The sequence below is a fragment of the Dermochelys coriacea genome, chromosome 9, assembly GCF_009764565.3.
Source record: "Dermochelys coriacea isolate rDerCor1 chromosome 9, rDerCor1.pri.v4, whole genome shotgun sequence".
Lineage (NCBI taxonomy): Eukaryota > Metazoa > Chordata > Testudines > Dermochelyidae > Dermochelys > Dermochelys coriacea.
The window spans coordinates 69,012,311-69,020,508 of record NC_050076.1 but is presented as its reverse complement, the minus strand read 5'-3'; positions in this window follow the sequence as shown (position 1 = coordinate 69,020,508).

Genomic DNA, 8,198 nt, shown 5'->3' with positions numbered 1-8,198 from the left:
TCAAGGGCTTCTTTTCCATGGGTCCAGATGATGAAGATGTCATCAATGTAGCGCAAGTAGAGAAGGGGCATTAGGGGACGAGAGCTGAGGAAGCGTTGTTCTAAGTCAGCCATAAAAAGGTTAGCATACTGTGGGGTCATGCGGGTACCCATCCCAGTGCCGCTGATTTGAAGGTATACATTGTCCCCAAATGTGAAATAGTTATGGGTGAGGACAAAGTCACAAAGTTCAGCCACCAGGTTAGCCGTGACATTATCGGGGATACTGTTCCTGACAGCTGGTAGTCCATCTTTGTGTCGAATGTTGGTGTAGAGGGCTTCTACATCCATAGTGGCCAGGATGGTGTTTTTAGGAAGATCACCAATGGATTGTAGCTTCCTCAGGAAGTCAGTGGTGTCTCGAAGATAGCTGGGAGTGATGGTAACGTAGGGCCTGAGGAGGGAGTCTACATAGCCAGACAATCCTGCTGTCAGGGTGCCAATGCCCAAGATGATGGGGCATCCAGGATTTCCAGGCTTATGGATTTTGGGTAGCAGATGCAATACCCCAGTTCGGGGTTCTAGGAGTGTGTCTGTGCGGATTTGTTCTTGTGCGGAATGGATGAGTCATTACACAAAGTAAAACTATTTCCCCATGTTATTTCTCCCCCCCCACCCCACCCCCCACTGTTCCTCAGATGTTCTTGTTAACTGCTAGAAATAGCCTACCTTGCTTGTCACCATGAAAGGTTTTCCTCCTTTCCCCCCCACTTGCTGCTGGTGATGGCTCATCTTAAGTGATCACTCTCCTTACAGTGTGTATGATAAAACCCATTGTTTCATGTTCTCTGTGTGTGTATATCAATCTCCCCTCTGTATTTTCCACCAAATGCATCCGATGAAGTGAGCTGTAGCTCACGAAAGCTTATGCTCAAATAAATTTGTTCGTCTCTAAGGTGCCACAAGTACTCCTTTTCTTTTTGATCAAAGTATGTTTTCTATTTTTTGGAGGTATGCACCTTGTGAGGACAAAGTGAATTCAGTTTGGCTAACAAGTGCACTTAACAGATTGATCGTTCATGAAGACTATCTAGTATGTGAAAGTATTTCTTCACCAAATAGCAAGACCATAAAACAGGCAGTGATTTTCTGCTTATAAGCCCATGGAACATTGAATCAACAATAAAAAAAAAAGTGGTCCAGCTGCCCAGTTGTCCTGGGTGTCCTTAAGAAGAAAGGATAGCTCTGTGATTTAATCACAGGGCATGTAGTTAGGAACCCCAAGTTCTATCCGTACCTCTGTCACAGACTTCCTGTGATCTTGGGTAACTTATATGTACCTCATTTTCTTGTGCACTAAAATGGAGATAATATTTACTTTACTCACAAGGACAGTGAGATGCTCAGTGTATTGGTTTGTAGAGAACCTTCACAAGACCACCTTATGAACTACCTTTATGATTATACAATACAGTCTCATGAACATAGTTCACTGTGTTGAACCCTTATTAATGCTAAAACAAGAGTCTTAATTTTGAATCCCAGCCACTGACAAACAGTGCAGGTGTAAATGAGGGCCTGTAGACATCTAACATGTTCTCATCTCAGTTTGTGCTAAGAAACAATTATACCCTCAAAATCACATCCAGAATTATGTGGGGGCACAGCACTTCGGGAGTAACTTGGGATCATGAGCAGTCGAACAGTGTCAGCTCTAAGAGCTGTCTGATGTAGGTGCAGAGTTTTTTTTATATACTCACCATTTATTTATCAGAAAACTGTTTCTCCAGCCATTATGCTCACATAAATTTAATGTCTGCTCTTGTTAATTCTCAAGAGGAAATAGAAAATAAGTTGTTTAATATTAATAACTTTGCTATTAATGTGCTAAGCTTTCAATCATATTGGCTTTTTTAGAAGATACAAAGGACCAAATCATAGCTCCTCTAGCACAAAGAGAGAGGAAGCCTTTTATCTCCTTCTCTTTCTAATACACCAGGCAAAAGGTGGTCTGGCTAGCACTGTCAGCAGCGCAAGTCTGAATGAGGCATAAGTCTTCCCTGAGCAGCTGCACATCAGCCAATGGTTGTGTTTTTGTTTTACAGGAGCACAGACTACACCTGTTCTAGAGACTGAATTGATCCCACCACTTCAAATTATGAGTAATAGCAGTGAAGTATCTGATCAGATGTCATCACCTAAAATAGTGGGATCAATTCTGTATAACACCATGTGAAACTGTCCCACTGTCTGTACAGAAAATCAATAGTTTGCTTTGCCAGTCATTCTTTCCTTTAACATCAGTCCTCTTTTTCTGAAGTTGAAGGGCATAGTATGCAGTGGGAAGGGAGCATTTACTAACATGAAATATTGGTATAATTTCATATTATGAGTACCTGTTTTCATTTGTTTCCACATGGATATTTTGTCATTATTAGTGAGCTATTCACAGTGCATGTTTTGTATTTTTCTTTAAAAATTCTAATAAATTTATGTTCACATAAAATAAGTGGCAATATTAGTAGAGAGAAAGCAAAAATATTTATCACTCAAAATATTTTTGGTATTTGATTATATCTGCTATCTCACTGAACACTCAAAATATTAACACAGTATTAGGACTGAACAACATTCAAAAGCACCAGAAGAAGAAATGAAATACAGAAACAGATGCACTTACTGGAAGTTATCAATTCCCACATTCCCTTAGTGCCCCACAGCTCTTAATCAAAACATGGAGGGAGAAGCCAATTAGTTCAATATTTCTTTTGAAGAAGTTTAAAGACCTGCTGGTTTAAGATATGACTACTAGAGTAGACAGAAAAGGTGCAATAAATTACATTTACTTTCATTTCCAGAAAGCATTTGGAAAAGTTCTGCATAAGAGGTTAATGCCAAAGGTGCAAAGTTCATGGAATAAGTGGAAAGTTGGCTCCTAAGACAGAAAACTAGCAGGTAATTAATTTATAACATGTCATTTGTCACATTAAAGGCCTGACAATCAGAGTCTCCGTAAAGGGCAGAATATGACTGGCAGCCATAAATGAAACATTTAAGCAACTTACCTAACCTGGTCCCTGGGATACAAAAGTGGTTCAAATCTAGGGCAGAGGTTATTTCCTTAAGGAGCAAAGCCCTGTTTATCATGGAACTGACCTTTACAGGTTCGAGCTTATTACAAGGAGTTACTTCTGCTGCCCAGACAGTAGCAAACATAGGAAAACAATGCACAATGGTGAATGAAGCACACATGAGCTCACAAAAAAATAGATCAAAATAAAGATAATAAATTAGAGATGGATATAGAATGACAGCATTAAAACAGCTATATTCCTTTTTCCTGGAAATAGTTTGCAAGATTAGCATTATTTTATAAAACTGAGCTCACAAATATCCTTGTGGCGATGCTAAGCAGCCAGTTGTTTGGGAAGCAGAGGTGTTTTTATTTTTGTTTCTGTTTTTTTCAAAATAAAAAGTCTGCAACATCAAACTGCTAAAGTAGGCTAGACATTTTTGGTTGTCACTGCCCAATAAACTCAGATTCAACCCTTTTTCATGACATTCCAGCTTTTAAATTAGAAAATGAAAAATATGTTTCAGCCAACTTGGATGAACAAAGGAAGTACATTTCCTTAACTAAATGTTCAAGACAGAATGTGTTTTTATTCTCACAAAAATAATTTCACCTAAGAAAAAACACCCAGTTTGGAAATAAGAAGAGATATACCACACTGACATTACTAGTGGACATTAAAGTGTTACTTATTCCAAAATTATTGTAACAGCCATCCTAGGACCTGCTTTTCTACTGACAAGATGAAGTGCTCTGCAAAATTAGCTAAGGCCAACATGCAGCTGGGATCTAAGACCCTATAATCAATAGTAAAATTAAAATATGTAGGAGCATACAGCCATGCAGGATCTTGGCTTTAAACTTCCACAGCTGAAGATCATTTTAGTGCTTATTGGACATTAGCCATAAAGAAAATAGCTTTAATAAGAGGCAATTATATTTGCTGGAATTGTAGGGAAGGAAATGGGAATTCATCACACATGCCATGGTTATGTTTTATACTGACAGAAGCCAGTCTAATTCCTTTAAGATTCTGTCATGGCTGCCTTTCCCCTTGTTGAACTTCAATAAATATGTACAACACCTCCCAACATCATCCTCCTGGTCTACTGGCATAACATTGTGTAATTCACCACCTAATGAACATCGGTGTGTGGTGTATGTGCTATGTGACTTTTCAGAGGTCTTCCCCATTCCACCCTCAACACACAGTTATCTGTCCTACTTACAGGTAAGAAAATCAGAGACACTACAATTATGTGAGGGCTCAGGTGTAGTAAACATAATTAGGGCTTCATTTGTATTGATGTCAAACTGGACACAAAGAAACAAATTATGTCTGAAATACATTTTTTTTCAAATCTTGCAACTCAAATGGATAAAAAAATCCTGTAAATAACTTACAAGAATAAATGTTGGTAAACAACATTCCATACAATTTCTCAGGATATTACACTAGAAAAACAGAAGTCCAGGGAATATAAATAGTTTGCCCCTTTCAAAAGCAAGCAAATGCAAATCAACTGTGGACAGATTCTAGGTCTGTAATATTGACAAGCAAAGGAATACTCGCATGCATTTTCAGTTGAGGAATCCATGCATAGGTGAGATACCTGAGATGATAGGAAAGGCAACAAGAAGTCTTCTCAAAAGTTTGGCCTGTAATCTGATGGTCTTCCTCTTCCTCTGAGGAAAGAAAAGGAAAGGGGAAGCAAGTATATGTTCTTTAAAGCAGGATGACTGATATGGCGGTGCATCTCTAAACAGGTCTCATCAGAAAAATGCATTCTGTAGAAATTTTAAGGAAACGGTGTGGGAGGATATAACATGGTGGCTATCTACAATTTAGCCTCTCTTGTAACCAGGGGTTGCTTTGCAGGCACCATGCCTCTATTACCCTCTTGCACACAGAACTCCGCACAATCTCTCTTGTGGCTAACAGCACTCCAGTCTGGTGTTGGTTGAGCAACAGAAATGGCTCAAACAATCCTCAAAGTCCCCAAAATAAAGTCCATAACCATAACCCAAAATTTCATACTCCACCCTTATTTTTCTGCCACACATGGAGCTCTTCCTCTGTCCCAGTCTCCTCCACTCGAAGCCAACAGTCCCAGCCTTTTCTCTCTGGAGCTCAGCTCTCTGGTTCTGGCTTCCTTCTCCTGTCAAGCACACCCTGCAACTTTCAAACCCCCTGATATCAGGGTCTTCCCAGCAGGAGCCTTTCTTACTTCCTGCAGTTTCCTGAGCAGCAGCCACCTTCTGCCCTTTATAGGAAGTTACATGAGCCAACCCAGATATGCCGATTTAGTTATCAGGTTGGCTACCCCTAGGCATTACAGCCCTTAAGTGACAAGTAACTCTGTTACAGGGGAAATAATTTTGTGTTGATTTCCTTCAAATAAATCAAAATGATTATAATAATAAAAGGATAATGGGTGTTATATATCGAGGGATAAAGTCCAATGCAGTCATTCATTATAGGAGACATACATGGAGGCCAATAATTTAGTAGATGCAGTGCCAAAGACACAGGAAGTGGTAACTTTAGCCTTCAGATTTCCCTTCATCCTAGGCCCATAGTTCTTAATTAGTTCTCATAGGCTGGGTGACTATAAGGTTGCAAGACCATTGATATAATCCCAGTAGAATTTTTTATTTTTATTTTGCTGGTTTTAACAGGGAGTTGGCCATAACTAGCACATCATATTTCCTGGTTTCTAGTGTTGGTCCACATAAAGGATGACAACCTACTACTACAATCAGTTATTTTAGTAGGCAGAGGTCTTTGCAGTGTTTCTAGGGGTTCGAACCCTGCTGATGACCCATGTGGGTGTCAATATGATGCCACACACTGGATTTTTTTTCAGTTTGCTTTTTAAAAACCTAGGTAAATATACACAAAATAATTTAAAAGAAAAATTTTAGTCAGGCTCTCAAAATTTAGGAAATGCCAGAATTAAGATATTTGCTTGTGCAACCTTAATTCAACGCCTTTATGCATGTGCATTATGTTACTGTCTTCAACTGCAAAAATAGTATAATCATATGTATAAAGTAAGCCTGTGCAGAGGCAACATTAATTTTAGCATTTCCTATTTTTGATTGCTTGATTTTGCTTCTTTAATTATGCTCTTTAACTTATTTTTGGTATGTAATATATACATACACATTAAGTGTACATTATATAACAAATCTCCACACTTCATATAATTATTTTTTATCTTTTTTAAGTTTAAAAAAAATGCAAAGTAGCCCCCAAAATGTTTCAGCACAAATTTTAAATTTGTAAGGACAAAGAGCAAGCACACTTGTAGGAAAAAAAATCTTCATTTTGTATCCCCAACTTCCTAGGACAGATTCTCAAGAGGTCATCGCCAGTTTATTTGAGAGCACCAGTACAGAACTGTTATAGACGATTAAAGCATTTCCTTTCCTTTTGACATCTTTGATATTCATTTAGTGATAGATAAGGTAGGATTTACAGCCTCCCCTTTCCCTTATAACCATGCAGGAGTAGGAACATAGAAAATATGGAGTGGAAGTTTATTGATATATTTATATCACGTATATGGTACATAACACACTCTGGGACTACTTACAAACGTATACAGTCATCCCCACCTTGTGGTTTATTACAACATAAAGAGGGAAGAGATACTCTTGTAATAATTTGTGCCAGAATTTAAACAAACAGACATACCAAATATTCTTAAGAAATATTCTCAAGTATTTGACAATAATGCAAAACATGGTAAACTTTCCGATAAATAGGAAAAACAGTCTAAAGAAATATGTAATCTACTATACACATTCACATCCTGTATGTGGCCAGTAAAAGCAAGTAGCCTTTGACAAATATAACCATAGGAACAAACATACATGAGTAAAACAAAGTTATCCCTGCTGCAGGCTGAATGGCCTATGTGGAATTCTCTTCCTGTACATTACAAAGAAACTTCCACCAGCAGTGAACAGAACCTTGTACATCTTCTGTATGTATTCATCTATTGCCAATATATTTGTGAGGCTCCTGTATAGATAGCTAAAGGTACTATATTATCTGTATGGTACAGATTTTACATATTCTATTAAGGAGACAGCACCTCCTCCTTTTCACCCCCCCCCCCAAAATACTATAGCCATCTTGAAAGAAAAAGTGAAGAAAACTACTTTCATTTTGCATTTAAAGGCTTTTCAGCAGTTTGGAAACAAAATGGCAGGAGCAGCAGCACACTCCATTGCAACCCCCTTCGTCTACTGCCTTCATTAAACAGAAGGGAGATTTTTGCTTCTGGCATAATAGTTGTAAGTCAAACCATTAATATAGCACAAGTTTTTGCTCCAATAATGTTTTGACCACTTGATAAAATAAAGTTTCTCAGTGACATACATCTTTCACCAACAGTCATAGAGCACAAACCTGTGTTTATGCTATAATCAGTGTCACACACCTAAGGCTCTTAGAATTAATTTACATACCAAATATATATATATATATATATATATATATATATAAATAAAACCACATGGACAACAAGGGAATGAGATAATAGAACCCTTAATAAAAGATAAACAAAAATGACATTATTTTGCTTTAACTTTCAGTTTATCTTATTTTGGAATATAGATTTCACACTATGTATTGATGTGTGGGCCGGGTTTTTATGAGCTAATGCTTTCTGTGAAATACATTGGAAAATTGTATGCTCTATTTCATGAAACAGTTGGCATAGTATTGGAATAGCAAAGCAAATGAATGCTAAAGCCAAAAAAATATGAGGAAGTGTGATTTACAGCTGGCTTAAGATTTATTCATCGGGCTGCCTGAACCATTTTCTATACATATATTATAACATAGTTTGTGCTTCTACTGCTAAGTTTATCTAGCACTGTTTGCATGGGTTTGTAATAGCCATAAAATATTTCCTCTGTACAGGAAGTATGTGTGGTTTCAGAGAGAAGCTTTATTGTCTTTGACGAGTATGATTTCACATGGTGAGTTCATTAAGAAGTTCTGCTTGTGGAATCCCTACATGTCCAAAGTAGTTTATGGTGTAAAGCTCTGATAACTCAAATGAACAAGCTTTAAGTCAACTTATAATTAACAGTCACTAAAATTAGTATCCAGAGACAAAATACAAATCGTA